Source organism: Pongo abelii, chromosome 1, assembly GCF_028885655.2.
Source record: "Pongo abelii isolate AG06213 chromosome 1, NHGRI_mPonAbe1-v2.0_pri, whole genome shotgun sequence".
Lineage (NCBI taxonomy): Eukaryota > Metazoa > Chordata > Mammalia > Primates > Hominidae > Pongo > Pongo abelii.
In genome coordinates, this window is record NC_071985.2 from 191,637,415 (window position 1) to 191,653,525 (window position 16,111).

The window sequence follows — 16,111 nt, forward strand, 5'->3', positions numbered from 1 at the left end:
AAATGGTGTTTTGATTAGTTGCTATTTTTGTTTCGCAGACTGACTGAGATTCGTAGGTAATCCTAAATTGTGCATATTACCCTTCCTAGCATGTGCCTGCTATGTGCCAGACACTGGGCAGAGTCCTTCCTCTCACTATGTCATTTATTCTCCATGGATCCCTGATATTGGTATTATTGACCCCATTCTATAGATGAGAAAACTGAGGCTCAGAGAGGTAGAGAGTAGGATTCAAAGCCTGTGTTCTTTGCACAGGGAGATGCTGCCTCCCTAGGAGGATGGTGATAAATGTGAAATGTTCTGGATGAATTAGAAAGAAGATCCTAAAAAATCAGGGTGCCATTTATGGGTAAGGATAAGACAATGTGGCTCAGGAGGGAAGGGGAGGCCAGATCCGAGGCTGACCACAAGCGGATATGAGGCAGCCAAGCATCCTGACAGCAATGCCATGGGGTCTGAAAGTGTGGAAAGAAGGCAAGGAGTGAAATGACACAGTTATAGGAAGGGGGAACAGACAGCTTGTTGGTTGTCCTGGTGGAGCCTAGGGGGATGGGAGTGGTTATAAAAGCACAGCGTGAGGGATCCTTGTGCGATGGAAATGCTCTGAATCTTGCCTGTGTCGAAGACATTATGTGGATTCTGATATTGTGATATAATACAGTGTTACAAGATGTTACTATTGGGAGAAAATGAGGGAAAAGTACCTGAGATCTCTTTGTATTATTTTTTACAACTCTATGTGAATCTACAATTATCTCAACAAGTTCAATTAAAATATATATATAATCCCTGAAAAACAAAAAGAATACAAGGAATTCACTGGGCCATCTGTGTCAAAGGGGCAGAACTCGTGTTCCTTTCATGGACTGGAAGGAGAGCTGGAACATGGTATTCCAAAGCAAAGATATATTCAGATGTCCATATGCAATGCACTGAGGCTTAGCCTGGGCCCCTGCAGGGCTGAGAGGAACCACCTTCCTGAGATTGCTGCTAAGGTAGAAGGCAATGGGAGAGACAGAGATGGCCAGAATCCTCAGAGGTGGTGCCATGCAGAATAAATATTGGCCATGCAGGCAGGTAACACTCACCAGGTACCTACTGGGTACCAGGCACTGTTCCAGGGCTAGGGATTCAGGGGGAAGAAAGCCAGTGTGCTTTCCTGTAAGTCTTGTATTTTAGAATAGGAGATAGAATTAAACAAGGAACAGGTAAGTGAACAGGGCAATGTCTGGTGGTGCTAACAGATGCTTATGAAGAAGACAAAAGAGCAGGCCGGGCTTGGTGGCTCTTGCCTGTAATCTCAGCACTTTGGGAGGCCAAGGCAGACAGATCACCTGAGGTCGGGAGTTGGAGACCAGCCTGACCAACATAAGAAACCTCTTCTTTACTAAAAATACAAAATTAGCTGGGTGTGGTGGCGCAAGCCTGTAATCCCAGCTACTCGGGAGGCTGAGGCAGGAGAATCGCTTGAACCTGGGAGGCGGAGGTTGCAGTGAGCCGAGATCGCACCATTGCACTCCAGCCTGGGCAACAAGAGCGAAACTCTGTCTCAAAATATAATAACAATAAAAATAATAAAAAGAGCAAAAAGTAGGACAGGGTGACTGAGGGGCTGCCTTTGCTGGAGTGTTCAGGGAGGGCTTCACTGAGGAGGTAACCCTTGAGGGAAAACCCAAATGAGATGGAAGCAGCTGTGCAGATGTGTCGGGAAGAGTATTCCTAGCAGTAGGAAGAGCAGGTGCAAATTTCCTGAGACAGGAATATGCTTGTTGTGTTGGAGGAACAAAATGAAGGCCATTGGGTGGGAATTATTGAAAGGGTGGAGGGAGATGAAGCTGAAGAGATGGGCAAGGCCCAATCCTATAGACTCTTGTAGGCTTTGGTAAGGGTTGGTATTGGGAAGCTCCTAGAAAGTTCTAAGTAGGGACATGATCTGCTCTGTGGGGGATGGATTTTAGAGCAGCAAGAGTGGGAAAAGACCGTGAAGTACTACTTCAATAGTTTATGCAAGAAGATAGTTGCATGATTGGCAATGGGATGGAGAGAGTTGTTGGGTTATGGGGATACTTTGGAAGTAGAGCCACTGCGGACTCACTAGGGATTTAGACATGGGTGGGTGGCATGAGAAAAGCCAAGATGCCTCCTAGGTTTGCCAGTCGCATCCTACCACAACTAACTCCAAAGGACTGGTTGCGTTCTTTTTGACTCTTGTGAATTTCCTTCAAAGGGAAAACACTAGAAATAAATGAGAATTGAGCTGAGACTCAGTAAGTCTGGAGTAGTGTGGGAATCCACATGACCAATTTCATTGATCTGGTTCTTAGCTCTTGCTGTGGGAACTGAGAACATGCTCAGATTGTCTTGTTGATGGGATTACTCGTAAGGAGATCAAGGAGATGAGGAAGTTCTGAAACATCCTGGAAGTTGCCCTGTGATGTCCAAGGAGAACTGCAGCATGTCCCTTGTTACCCTCAGCAGCTCTGGAGACCAGGCATCTTTCCATGCCAGCCACTAACCCAGGCTGAACCTGACCCAGCTGTGCTTTCTGCCTGTCCTTCTCCTGCAGCCATGCCCGCCTTGTTCTTCTCTCTCTGGGTCTCACGCTCCCAGCTGCTCAGCAGAGAGAGTCTGCTTGGATTGGCTGGTTCACCAGAGGGCAAGTCTGCAGGGCAGAGGGCTCAGCCAGGCCCCGACTGAGGCAGCTGGAGTCCTTGATGTCTCTCCTGAAGGTCATTGTCTTTGGCATGTGCACATATTCTTGGCCTTGTCATGGCCAGAGGATCATGGGACTCAAAACATGCACGAAAGCTCACGTGCTGAGAGCTGCCTGTAATCTCTGAAGACAGCAGCCACAGGGTTCATGGGCAGTCCTGTTCACAAAAACCACATAATCTAGAAAGACAAATATCAGGTGGATAAGAAGGAGCTCATATGGCAGGTTAGGGTATCTGTTTCTTTTGGTGAAAGTGTGAGGAACATAAAAAATAATCTTTCATTTGCATAATACTCTATCTATAGTGACTTGAAATTAACTTTATCTTTGGTACTGCTTCTTAGAGGGGCCCAGGGAGCACTACATTTGTCCACTGTTCATCAGTCTGTCAAAGTGGCTTGTTAAAATGCACTTTCCCTGGGCACTACCTCAGCACTTCTAAATCAGAATCATCCCAGGGCAGAGAGCTACTGCCCTAAGGAATATTAGCATGATCTACATCCATTTCCTCTGCGTTGACTAACTCTGACTTCACCATTGGTTTTGTCCTTCAGTTTGTCTGAAGTTAACCATGGAAGAGCAGATTTTGTAAAATCTGATTTGATAGGAGTCTAGTCGCTATGGACTGAATTGTGTTACTTTAAAATATGTTGAAGCCCTAACTCCCAGTGTGAGCGTACTTGGAAATAGCACCTTTTGGATATTGAATTAAATAAGGTTATAAGAGTCACCAATAGGATTGATGTCCTTATATGGAGAGACACCAGAGAGCTCACTTTCTCCTTTGCATGCCCTTACAGAGGAAAGGCCATGCTGGGACGCAGCGAGGAGGTGGCTGTCTGCAAGCCAGGAAGAGAGCCCTCACCAGAAACCTAATGGGCTGGGACTTTGATCTTGGACTTGTAGCCTCCAGAGCTGTGAAAAAAATAAATTTCTGTTGTTTAAGCCACCTAGTCTGTGGTATTTTGTGATGGCAGTCCTAGTAAACTAAGACAATAGTATTTTCAAACAAGTTACTCTCCATGTACTTAGGGTTTCTTTAATGTACTTACATTTCCTTGGAGCTTACATGCTAAGAATTAGTCCTTCTGGTCCCCAAATCATGTAAACCAGATGGCCTCACCACTGTGCTCAGAACCCTGCAATGGCTTCGTGGAATTTGTAATAAAATCTAGTGTCCTTGCCATGACCACTGTGGCCCAAACCCCTGCCTGCTGCTCCAGCTTCATTCTCAGCTCATCATTCCTTGTCACTGCTCTCCTGTCCCCAAGCACATTCCCACCTCAGGGCCTTTGCATTTGCTGTTCTCTCTGCTTGGAAGGCCTTTTCATGCCATGCATCTCAAATAGTGTTCCCAACACTTTATTCTCTCATCTGTCTTTATTATTTTTTTCAGAGCATTTATTACTAACTGATACTGTATTGTGTCTTTATTTGTCTGTCTCTTCCACTAGAAAATAAGCTCTGTGAAGTCAGGGATTTATATCTGTTTTGTCCATCACTGAATCCCCAAATAGTGCCTGGCACTGAGTAGGTGCTCAATAAATACTGGATGAAATGATGAAACTCACAACTGGAATTCTAATCAATGCTTTGTGGAGGAACCACCACATCGCTGTCTTATTCAGTGACAACTGGGGAGCTGTTATAGCCCTAGTGTTGTGCCTGAGTCAGACCCTTTATATGATGATTATCTAGTCATAGCCAACACTTACTGAACAGTTGGTGTGCTGGAGAATGTACTAGATGCTAAGAAAACTGAACTTTGGCCCCTGTATTTTATAGGGTAAGGGGCAGCCAGACAGAGCCCACAGAACAGCAGCAGTGCCAAGGTCCTCTTGGGGAGGGCATGGACACATTCCCCCTTCCCCTGAGAGAGTGGTTTTACTCACGGTGGGGGAATGGAGGTGTCAATGAAGATGTCTGTGGTCTCTGCAGAGAAGTGGAGCTGATGAGGCACCCAGATGGCCATCACCCCTCCTGTCTGCAAAGACTTCATACTTCTCTGACCCATTTGTGAGGAGGATTAAATGAGGGTGTGTTATGCTAGACCCAGCCCCAGGCCCAGAGGGAGCCGGGCTCACTGGTCTCATGAGGCCCTTTCCAGCCTCTTGACCTTTCTTATTCTGTGGCCATGCTGGGGATTCCTGGTCACACCTCTTACAGGCAGAAAAGCAGCCCCCAGGGAGCAGGAGTGAGGTCCTTGCTAGCGTCACACCAGGTGGTCAAGTCTGGGTCACAATACTACCCCCTCGCCATTTCACAAGCTGGAGGCTCCCACGCTGAGCAGGCTCGGCAGCTTCTTTGAAGGATTTTCCTTTGTGTGTTTATCAGATCTTGGATTTTTCCACCATGGTCAGCTTGTGGTTAGTTATTATCCAGATGAGCTGGGTGCCACCCACAGAATGACTTGAGGAAAGGAGGAGCCACTGTGTGTGGACCTTATCACTGTGGGCTCAGGTGCGCTCCTTGTGTCCACCATGATGTTTGATGCCAGCATTGCTCAGGAGAGGCTCTGGAGCCATGTCCAGCTCCTCCTTGAGCCCTCAGATTCTGCTGCTTTTATAATAGTAATTACAAACCCAGAGGGGCAGAGGTTGTCCCTAGGTTGTCCCTAGGTTCAGGCCTTATCTCCACCATTCATGCCTTTGTGCTTTGGACTAAATTCCTTAGCCTCTCTGAGCATTGTTTCCTTGCCTCTAGGATAGGAACAGTATCATTCTCTTACTTCAGTTTTTTCCTTCTCTAAGCCATTGAGCCTCAAATTGAGTTGGTCAGTGGACTCAAGACCTCAAAAACCAGCCCCCTCATGTGGCTTTGCATTGTGTGGGAAGCTGGACTCCATGACCCCTAAGTTTCCTGCCAATGCTGCAGCTATAAATTAATGTCAAGAACAAAATACTGTGGTCAGCAGGGCATCCAGAGACCCTGGTGGACCCCATTTTGAGAGCCACTGTTCCAGGCATTTGCTCCTTTGAACTTGTTGAACCTATACATTCTGGATTGGCTTTGGGGGCCCTGATAATAGGAAGACCTTGACTTTGCTTCTCATTGCAGAATACTTGAAGGGTTTATTTTAGCTGAATTATTTCCGTGCCTTCTCCCACCCCTAAAATGAAGAGCTTCTACTTGCATTTGTAGGATCTGTCCCTAGACCAGAGCCCTCATTTGTTCTAAGAAGGAGTTGGACTCCCAGTGCCCATGTGACAGGTGCAGAAGCAAAATCTGGATCCATTCCTAGACCTCAGCCAGACCCATATGCGGGAGGAATAATGGGAGTGGAGGGTAAAATCAGCATTGGTTTTGGAACCAGACAGATCTCATTTAAAATCTGGGCTTCAGTATTTACTGCTTTAGTAGTTTGAGGGTATATTAGGCAGTCTCAGTTTCCTTATCTGTAAAATGTGAATCAGAGATTGTTGTGAAGATTAAATTATATAACATTTAAAGTACTTGGCACTTTGAACACTTACTAAATATCTACTATGTGCCAGGCACCACTGCTTTGTGCTGGCTCAAAGACTCACATCCTAGAGGGAAAAATACGAGTGGATAAGCAAATTTTTGTCCCCTTGCTTTTGAGTTTTCTGGTTTATAATGTGCTTTCACACACACTCAGTAATTTTTGTTTTTTTGGGACTGGGTCTCACTGTGTCATCCAGGCTGGAGTGCAGTGGCATGATCTTGGCTCACTGCAGCCTCTGTGTTCCAGGCTCAAGTGATCCTCCCACCTCAGCCTCCCGAGTAGCTGGGACTATAGGGGCACAGCACCATGCCTGGCTAATTTTTTAAAAAATTTTTGTAGAGACAGGGTCTTGCCACATTGCCCAGGCTGGTCTTGAACTCCTGGGCTCATGTGATCCTCCCACCCTGGCCTCCCAAAGGGCTGGGATCACAGCGTGAGCCTGTGAGGAGAGGTCACTTAGCCGTGGTCTTATTGCCAGCATTTGCCAGGGCTGGACAAGAGGCTAGTTTCTGACTTTTAGCAGGAGTTCCTTCTTCTGTGCTTTTACAACTCAAAGCCTGAGCCATAGGCTAGAAGCATCAACATCACCTAGAAATAGTTAGAAATGCAGATCTCCAGCCTGACCCCAAACATTCTGATTCAGAATCTGAATTTTAAGAAAATTGAGACAGCTCTAGTGTAGTGGATAAATGGCAACGCTCTAGACCCTGACTGTCCAGATTCCAACCCTGGCTCCATCACTTATTAGTTCGATGACTTTGGGTAGATTAGGTAAATCTCAGTGCTTCTGTGTCCTTAACTCCAAGATGGAGTTAAGAGTCCCACCTCAAACTGACTGTTGTTTGGATTAAATGAGACAGATCTTAAGAGCCAGCATTCCTTGAATGCTTGCTCCAGGCCAGGTGAGGTGTTCAGTGCCTCCCATGAGCACAGACTCATGCCTCGTGCACAGGCAGCCTCAACCAGTGTTCACTTTTTCATTACTTCATGGGACTTGAGAAACAGACTTAGTTCTCATGATATTTATGCAAATAGGAGAATGGTTATTTCACAGTGTTCTAAAGCTTTGGTGAACCCCATGTTGAACATATCCTTAACTGCAGCGTCTCACATGAAAGTTTTTCTAGCATTGGTATAATAATGAAATTGGCATCTGAAAGCTGATACTCACTGGATATTGTGAAATGCTCTGGGAAGCTTAGTTTCAGCGTAAAAAACTGTATGATTCCCACAGAATGTAGTTTACAGACAGAACAATTCCAAGCTGAATAACCATGTAAAATTATAGGATGCTGGAGCTGTCACAATTTCTAGTGATCATCAGATTCTACCATCTCATTCTGCAGATGAGAAAACTGAGGCTCAGAGAAGTCAAGTGGCTTGCCTGAGGTCGCCCAGATGGTTAATGGCAGAAACAGAGCTAGAAATGAGCGTTTCCCACTCTCAGCCCAGTTCTTCCCACTACGAATGTGTGTGCAAATTCTCATTCATTCATTCAACAAATATTTCTTAGGAGCTTACATGGTGCTGGGTGCTGTTTAGAAGCTGGAGATAGTAGTGAGCAGTATAGCAAGGTATTTGTCCTCTGCAGTTCACATCCTCATGTGAGAGTGAGAAAAAACAATAAGAAAAGAAAGAACAAGATGACTTCAGATGTGGATGACTGCATAGGAGGAGACAAAATGGGGAAATATGCTAGCAATGATTTGGGAATAGTTGGACAACACTGCCAGAGAAGTCATGTCTGAGATAGTACATTTGAGACAAGCCACGAATAAAGTGAGTCATGAAGACGTAGGGATAAGAAGCTTCCAGCAAGAGCCAACATACTCCCACCTCCCAGCTCTTACTCCTGGTACCCACTGTCACAGGTTGGCTTCCTCAGAAACAGACTCAGAGATGATGGATCCATGTGTAGGCAGTTCATTGGGGAGGGAGGGGCACAGGGTGGGGGAAAGGGAAAAGTTGAACTGTGATGCAATTCCAACAAGGGCCTGAGTCCATGCTACAGAGTTCTGGAGCTGAAATGGCTCTTTAGAGTTGTCCCACATTGGGGCAAAGGAGCCAGGTCTTTGTCCCTGTGCGAGTGATCAGTCAGTGGATAAAGACTGCTTTTGGGAAGGGTATATGGCCTTGGTAACACAGCTCCCTTCAGAATTCCTGGGAGACACTCAAGTGTGAGCTGTCAGCTGACAACATTCCCAGCATCCAGAAGAACAAGTGGCTCCGTGCTGGAGGGGACCTGGGCAGTACCGCAGCATCCACCATAGCCTGTCATCAGGCTTGCAGGACTCTCCCACTGAAGGACATAAGAACACCTTTCTCCTGTCTTCTTTTTGCCTTGTTTGAATATTCATTTATTGATCACATACTTGTTGACATTTACTAACTTCCAACTTATGGAATGGGCACTGAAGGGGCAGAAATGAATTAGGCAAATTTCCCATCTTGGAGCTTGCAGGACTTTGTGGAGACACAAGTAGACAGAGAGATAGTTAGACATGTATTTCCATGTAGCTCTTCCAGCCAACGAATTGTACGAAAATACTTCTTCTGTGTTGGATATGGTGGTCACTTCAGCATTCAAATCTACGGGGTCAATGAGAGCTTGACATAAAGTGCATCACACCTGAATATGTTCACCTTCATTAAATGCACAGAGATCGTGGAAGCTGATAAACCCATTTGATTAGCTTTTTCTGGGAAAAGGAAGGAGAGAAATTGGAAAGATTGCCTTGTACATGCAAATGATAATAAAAGTAACTAATACTTATTGAATGCTTATACTGTTCTGAAAATTACATACAGATCTTTCCACTTTACAGATGGGGAAATTAGAAGAGAAAGTTAAGAATTCTTGAGTTTTTTTTGTAATTGGGAACATGAAGGCAACATTTTTTTAAAAAAGGCTAACAAGTCTAAAATTATACGGACTCTTGAAATTTACTTTTGACCTTTGTTCAATGTATATGAATATATTTCATAGTTTTTATCAGTTTGTATGTGCTAGGTTTGTATGTGCTTGCTTCTGTCATTTACATCTGCTCTTTTGTTATATTTATTATTAATTAATTTATTTATAATTGTATTTATTATATGTTGGGGTTACATTCCACCCCCCTTAATTCTGCATTTCTGAGAAGCAATAGAACAATGACTTCCATACACAGAGGTTTCTGTTTGTCTGTCTAATGGACGCTGGTCTGGGTTTATATCTGGGCCATTTTCAGCGCCTGAGATAAGCAACAGAGCTAGGGTGGAGCAGAGAGGGAAGGTCAAGATGAATTCTCTGGATTTTCTAACTCAAATAAATTGATATACATGAAAGTAATTGGAAAGTGATAAAACACTACATCAATGTGATATTTTCAGTGTGTCATCATCATCTGGATTTCTGTAAATGTGTGTCAGGTCTGATTGCAGTGTCTTCAGATAAAAGCAGAGACTTTTTTAGTAAGCATGCTATATAGAAGTGGGTATTGTTTCCATCGAATAATCCCCGTGTGACACTTCCACTCCATTCATGATGTAGTGCCGGGTCACTGATGTGAGTGCCTGGCCTGGCCAGGCAGGCCAAGCCAGTGGGTCATAGGGGTGGGGTGGGAGAGGAGTGGCTCCTGCGGAGCCTGGACCGTCAAGGGAGGCCACCCCTGAGCCAGCTCAGGTGAACTCTGCCTTGCAGGAGGGTTGGACAATGTTGGCAGAATTACAGATTTTTACTGTAAATTCTGATTTTTAGCTGACTCGCTTGGGCTTTTATAAAATATTGTGTATGCCAAATAAAACATGCCCATGAACTAGACTTTAAAGAGCTGCACTACGTGCAAGCTCTGGCACAATGAAAGGGGTTGTGGATGGGGAATTAGGAAATTGGCCGGGGTGCAGGGGGCTGGACAAATGATATTTGAGGAGCCTGAGTTGGTACTTCTCACCCTAAGGTCTCGGGCAAGGCACATGTTCACTATCAGCCTCCATTTCTTCATCTATACAATGAAGCTCTTACAGATTTTCATAATGTGCAGGGAAGTACCTAACACCATCTGAGTGCAGCACCAAATACATGAATTTCTGGTCCCAGTGATTCAGTCAGCCAAAGTGGAGAACCACTGGCTTAAAGTATCTCTTAGAAATGCCTTCAGAACCTGTTGTCTAAGAAATCCCCAGGGAAGGCCATTCATCTTTTAAAGGAGGGGGTCATATTTTGGAAACAGTCAAAAGGCAAAGTTTATCAACTCAAGTAGCTAATGCCATTTGGATGGTTCCCAAAAAAGTGAGTTAGGAGTTCTAAATAAGGAGAGTAAATCCCTGGTGTGGTTAGAACTTGGCTCTGAGGAAGGCAGTTTCTTCCAAAGATCATTGTGAACATCTGCGAATTGCAGACATGATGATGCAGCTGTGAGGGGCAGCGGGGAGTCCTGCCGTCCAGCAGGGACACTGGGTGGCCACCCAGGGCTGTGACCTTGCAAGGACCCTCTAAACTCTTAACTACACCAGCTCCTTTACTAGGGTCCAGAGTGACTGCTTCCACACTGGGGTTGCAGGGGAAGCCAGGCATCATCCCAGGAGCTCCTGCTGCCAGAAGCTTGTTCTTCACTGGTTGGGAAATTATAAATAAAATAATGGTCACTTTTCAAAGGAGTTCTTTGATGTCAGTGTGTGAAGAAACTAGAGAGCTGTCCTAAGAGTGACAAGGACTCTGACTTCTCTGCCTCTCCTCTCCCTCTTCCCTCCCTTCCCTGCCTCCTGTCCCTCTGGGGTCCTCCTCTATTGACTCTCTCTCCCTACCTTACCCCATGCCCCCCAAGCCCTGCCCATATCCTTTTCCCAAGAAGCCTGTGGAAAAGGGAGGTCCTGATGAGATTGCCCAGTGAATTTGGATCAATGATTTGTAAGTGCAGCCTTGAAAAAAAATCTTCTTCATGTTCTTCACTATGATGTGGTTCTACTGGAATGATTTAATTACTGGAGCATTTAATATATTTATTAATGATCTACATCTGTGGCCCCCAGTCAGCCTATAGACTTGGATCCCTTCTCAAATAAAGGGCAGTATTCACCCAAAGATGGAAACAGCTGCTTTGGTTAGGATAGGGGAGGGGAAAGTGGGACTGACTCAACCCATTCCTCACTGTCCCCAGCCCACCCCCTCCCCAGCAGTGCCTCAGGCATCTTCCCTGGAACCTCTATGATACCTTGAAACAATGTAAAATCCAGCTAATCTAGAACAACGCATAAGAGGGTCATTCACTTGCAGGTGATGGTAAATTGGTAAAGTTGGCAAACAGCAGCAGGGAAGAGATGTCACCAAGCCAGCCAAGAGGATGAGGAATGGAAACTGATTCACAAAAACTGTCAGGCTGTTTTTAGGTTTTAGGTGATGCCAGAAGGATATGAATAAGGTACTGTTGGTGACTATGGAAAAGGCGACTTTAATGGAGATTTGTGGTGGAACAAGAAAGTGCCTCTCCATTGGGCCAAGTTCATGTCTCTTACCTGTTTCAGGAAGAATACCCTGATTTTGGCCGTCAGTAGCCCCCTGGTCGCCTGGGCTTTGGGGCAGCCTGGTGACCATCTTCCTGGGTGTTTCTCCTGTTCAGCTACCACAGAGGCAGCAAAGAGCTCCAGGTAGAGAAGAGAGCCTGGAATTTAGAGTCAAACAGATGAATGTGGGCTCCATGGGACCTGGGGAAGAAGCCATGCCTCTTTGAGCTTCAGTTTCTTCATCTGTAAATCAGCAGTAATAAGTCCTCCTTTGAAAAATGAATGAGTTAAGGTGGCCAGCTGGGCACCAAGTGCATGGCAGGGCTCAGTCGCTATTAGTCCAGTCCACATTGCCCAAGCAGGTTTTGAAGTCAGTCACATTTCTCCCTGATTTTATTAAAGCAATACAGGTTCATTATAGAATGAATGAACTGTAAGACAACTCACAACCACGTCTCCAGCATACAAAACCTTCAGAACATCCAAGCCACAGTTCCCAGGGGCTCCTTCAAAACCTCCTCCTTGCTTCAAATGCCAAAAGCCTGGCCACTGGGCCTCAGAATGCCCACAGCCTGGGATTCCTCCTAAGCCGTGCCCTGTCCGTGAGGGCCCCCACTGGAAGTCAGACTGTCCGGCTCACATCGGGAGGCCGAGGGAGGAGAATCACTTGAACCTGGGAGGCAGAGGTTGCAGTGAGCTGAGATTGCGCCATTGCACTCCAGCCTGGGCAATAAGAGCAAAAACTCCATCTCAAAAACAAACAAACACACAAACAAACAAAACACCCAGGGCATCTCACACCCATGCAAGCGCAGTTGAAGCCCTGAGTTAAGTACTGCTACTAATGCAAAATCAAGCATGCTGTTTAGGATCCCCCATTTCCTGGAGTCCCTAAATTCCTCACTCAGCCTCTCCCAGTGACAGGCAGTTCTCAGCCCCTTACCTCTGTGACAGTGACCTATATACAAGAGAAATAAGCCTTTTACAAAATATTGGTTAATGAGCAATAGACATGCTAATGGCTCACAGGTTCTGGAAAAAAAGCAGGGTGGCCCCCCTTATGAGAGAGGAGACCTTAAATCAGTCCTATATCAGAGCAAGGGAGTAACAGTGACAATTCCAGCAGGGCAGCCATGTCCAGTTGCACAGGTCATGCACTGCACGGTTTTGGGCAGCATCTTCACATTATGGCTCATTACTCTCTTGGGGCTACAGGGATGTAGAGTTGCTTATGGGGCCAAGGGGTCCCGAGAGGTCAGGTCAAAAATAGTGAGACTCCCCAGACGCAGTGGCTCACCCCTGTAATTCTAGCACTTTGGGAGGCCGAAGTGGGCAGATCACTTGAGGCCAGGAGTTTGAGATCAGCTTGGGCAACATGGAGAGACCCCCATCTCTACAAAAAAAATACAAAACTTAGCCAGGCATGGTGGCGCACGCCTATAGTCCCAGGTACTTGGGAGGTTGAGGTGGGAGGATCACCTGAGTCTGGGGTGGTCAGGGCTACAGTGAGCCGTGATCACACCACCGCACTCCAACCTGGGTGACAGAGTGAGACCCTGTTTCAAAAAATATATATAGTGAGAATTAAATGAATATATATATATATATATATATCTCACTTTGGCCAGGCGCGGTGGCTCACACCTGTAATCCTAACACTTTGGGAGGCCAAGTCAGGTGGATCACCTGACATCAGGGGTTCGAGACCAGCCTGGCCAACAGTAGAAACCCCATCTCTACTGAAAATACAAAATATTAGCTGGGCGTGGTGGCGAGCACCTATTGTAAGGTCCTCTGAGCTGGCCGTACCATGGTCAAGCCATGGTGATATTCCCCCACCCTTGTGATAATGTACTTTGTGATATTTCCTGTCCTTGTGAATGTACTTGGTAACATTCCTCCCTGCCCTTGTGACAATACACCCTCCCTGCCCTTGTGAATGTACTTTCTAACATCCTCCCGCCTTGAGAATGTACTTTGTAACTTCCATCCCCCTACCCGCAAAAATTGCTCCTAACTCCACCGCCTATCCCAAGCCTATAAGAACGAATGATAATCCCACCACCCTTTGCTGACTCCTTTCTCAGACTCAGCCCGCCTGCACCCAGGTGAGTAAACAGCCTTGTTGCTCACACTAAGCCTGCTCAGGTGGTCTCTTATACAGACATGGGTAACACCTGTAATCCCAGCTACTCAGGAGGCCAAGGCAGGATAATCACTTGAACCTGGGAGGTGGAGGTTGCAGTGAGCTGAGATGTGCCATTGCACTCCAGCCTGTGCAACAAGAGCGAAACTCCATCTCTCTCTCTCTCTCTCTATATATATATATAAACTCTCTCTCTCTATATATATACATATATATATATAAACTCTCTCTCTCTTTCTCTCTCTCTCTCTGTCTCTCTCTCTCTCTCTATATATATATATATATAAAACTTGGAACAGGGCTTAGTATCTGGTGATATAAATGTTAACTCTGATTCCTGTTCATGTGAGTTAATGTTCCTTGTGTTCCTAGGGGGGACTACCTTGTCACAAAAAACAGTATAGATCAGACACAAACATACCTTTTCCAGTTGTTCAAACAGCTTGGATGTTTGAGGGTTCTTAAGTGGGAACTGGGTTGTTGAGGTTGTCAGCGTACAGTGGGTTGTGTGGGTCACAAGGAAAAATGCCAGGGCTGGGGTCCGGGCCACTTACAACGTTAGCTGTGTGATCCTGTTTTGAACTGAAAAGGAGATATTACCTTTCTGACTAGACTAGGTTATTATTAAATTACAAAATCGTAGATTGTATTAAGTTTCAAAATGTTAGATTGAAATTTTGATCAAACAAGAGAAGGAATTGTGGAAAGTAAATGGTGGAAATGACTATTTGAAGCATTTGGGGGAAAGACAATATGCATCTCCAGGGTGACGGAGCCTTTGGGGATGAAAAGAGTGTGGCATTCAGAATGAGAAGGCCTGGGGGGATTCTTGGTGTATCCTGGGACGATTCTTGGTGTATCCTGGGACCAGTTTCTTACATTCTCTGTGTCTTCATTTCCTCACCTATGAAATGGGAATCATGATATGCAAGCACTCACTCTGTTGACTTCTGACATGAAGATAAAGCTAGATTAGTATGAATGTGCTTGAAACACTGAAAAGTCCTACACAATGGTGCTTCGACTACAGCTTAATTCTGTTATCAGAGTCCACAAGCCAGCTTATTTGCTTCTGCTGCCTACTCTAAAATAGCAAGTAACCAGACTTTTATGTGCCAAGACAGAAATAAATGGATTTTTAAAATATTTGGTTTCAGTGCTTTTGTGTCATTGACAGGAGTCTGCTAGAGTCCTAGCGCCCTCCTGGAATGATCCAGGCCTAGAAACGAAGCTGTGTGTACCCCCAGTGACACCAGAAGGAAGGACAAAAGCGGCTGTCTCCCCACCCACCTACACACTTTGTGCTAATTGGGCTTCTTTGCTGCCCTCCCCAGAGGCTGGGAAGGAATGTGCAGCCCAGGCAGAATTCCTCTCTGCACTCTGCCCCTCCCCTTGAGGTCACCACTCTGAGATCGCTTATGCCTGTGGAGAGTGTAGAATGAGGTAGAGGGCAGAGCCAGGAGCAAACAGCCAGCACCCAGGGAGAAGTCAGGGACTCCGCCTTCTTTCCAAACTGCAAATTACAAGGAGATGGCCAAGAAGCCTCTTGGCATGTGGCACAGAGCATGGGCTTTGGAGCCGGATGAACTGAGTTCTAATCTGCCACTCACTGTGCAACCTGGGGCAAGTCAGTCTGACTAAGACTGGGTCTCATTTCTTTCATCTGTGAGCTGGGGACTTTTATATCTGCATCTTGGTGTTCTTGTGAGGAGATTAAGCATACAATGCAGTCTTTGGGTTTATTAGTCTGCTCAGGCTGTCATAACAACATACCACAGACTGCATGGTTTAAACAACAGAAATTTGTTTTCTCACAGTTCTGCAGGCCAGAAGCCCAAGATCAAGGCGCTGGCATGGTTGGGTTCTGATGAAGGCTCTCTTCCTGGCTTGCTGACGGTTGCCTTCTTGCTACGTACTCACATGGTGGAAAAAGATGGAGATCTTCTTGCTCTCCTTCTTTTTATAAGGCCATAGCCCTATCAGATTAGGGCCCCACCCTTATGGCCTCACTGAAACTTAATTACTTCCTTAAGAGCCTTTCTCTAGATAAAGTCACATTGAGAATTAGGGCTTCAACATATGAATTTGTGGGGCAGACAATTCAGTCCATAGCATCATGAAGGGTGGAATTGGACAATATAATCAAAAGGTAATAAAAAGAACAAGGACTAGAACATGAATGCTAAAACTAAGAATGGGTCCCTGCCGCCTTCTGCAGACATCAGCAGCCATTTCCCAGATCCAGAACAATGCAGATCAAATGGTGGGAAGACGCTTGGAGTTGATAGAGAGCTCCCCTTCCCAG

General features: G+C 45.7%; 1 protein-coding gene across 4 annotated transcripts in view; it reads left to right on the plus strand.

Moving 5' to 3' along the window:
* The window catches only part of HIVEP3 (HIVEP zinc finger 3), a 533,725-nt gene that overhangs the window by 198,252 nt on the left and 319,362 nt on the right, over window positions 1-16,111 (plus strand). The gene's annotated exons all lie outside the window — the stretch shown is intronic.